General features: G+C 48.9%; 1 pseudogene; it reads left to right on the top strand.

The window, feature by feature from the left end:
* Positions 1–3: 3 nt before the first annotated feature.
* LOC112080300 (zinc finger protein 180-like) lies at positions 4–1,216 on the top strand (annotated as a pseudogene).
* Positions 1,217–1,222: the final 6 nt, after the last annotated feature.

Below are 1,222 nucleotides of genomic sequence, written 5' to 3'. Positions count from 1 at the left end.
CCAGAGGAGTTGAGAAGACACACTTGTAGGCCCCACAGCTGTTCAGATTGCAAAGGCAGTTTAATTTGTCCAACTCACCTCATACCACATAAAAAGACCCTCAAGAGAAAGAAAACGTACCCGTGTTGTCAATGTGGGAAGAGATTTCAGACACCAAGCAGCTTGAAGACGCACCAGCTTACTCACACAGGAAAGAAGTCGTACCACTGCTCCCAGTGTAGGAAGACTTTCAGTTGTTCGTTCAATTTGAAGAGGCATCAGAGAATACATACAGGAGAGAAGCCTTTCCACTGCTTCCAATGTGGGAAGAGCTTCCGTATGGAAGGACAGCTAAACGAACACAAGAGAATACACACAGGAGAGAAGCCGTACCACTGCTTTCAGTGTGGGAAGAGCTTTGGTCGGGCAGGAGCTCTAAAGGCACACCAGCTAATTCACACAGGAGAGAAGCCGTACCACTGCTCTCAGTGTGGGAAGACCTTCAGTCAGGCAGGACACCTGAAGACACACCATAGAACTCACTCGGGAGAGAAGCCGTACCACTGCTCTGTTTGTGGGATGAGTTTTCCTCTTTTACAGACCTTAAACAGACACCAGCTTACTCACACAAGAAAGATGCCTTATCACTGCTCCCAGTGTGACAAGAGCTTCAGTCAAACAGGAAGCCTGAGGGCACACCAGTTAACTCACACAGTAGAGAAGCCTTACCACTGCCTTCAATGTGGAAAGAGTTTCAGTCATTCATCAAATGTGACGGCCCACCAGTTAACTCACACAGGAGAGAAGAATTACCACTGCCCTCAATGTGGGAAGAGCTTCAGTCTGGCAAGATACCTGAAAAAACATTGTCGAACTCACACAGGAGAGAAGCCTTACCACTGCCCTCAATGTGGGAAGAGTTTCCGTCAGTCATCACATCTGAGGGCACACCAGTTAACTCACACAGGAGCGAAGCCCTGTACCACTTCTCTCAGTGTGGGAAGATCTTCAGGCAGACAGCATACTTAAAGAGACACCAGCTAAACGTGGACACGTTTTTAGCCCGATCTACAGGCTCCCGATCAGATCCCGGACCATTTTTTTCCAAATCGGAGTAAATCCGGAGTAAAACCTAGCCCGGCAGCCCCGTAAAGTGTTAATACGTACCTGATTCCTGGTTGTTGGCTCTCGCTTTCTCCACTCTACAGGCTGTGGGGGCTGCCGCGGTAGGTTTCTCCACTCT

The sequence above is a fragment of the Salvelinus sp. IW2-2015 genome, unplaced genomic scaffold, assembly GCF_002910315.2.
Source record: "Salvelinus sp. IW2-2015 unplaced genomic scaffold, ASM291031v2 Un_scaffold15039, whole genome shotgun sequence".
Lineage (NCBI taxonomy): Eukaryota > Metazoa > Chordata > Actinopteri > Salmoniformes > Salmonidae > Salvelinus > Salvelinus sp. IW2-2015.
The sequence above is the reverse complement of the archived record's forward strand: the minus strand, read 5'-3'. Positions and strand labels throughout refer to the sequence as shown.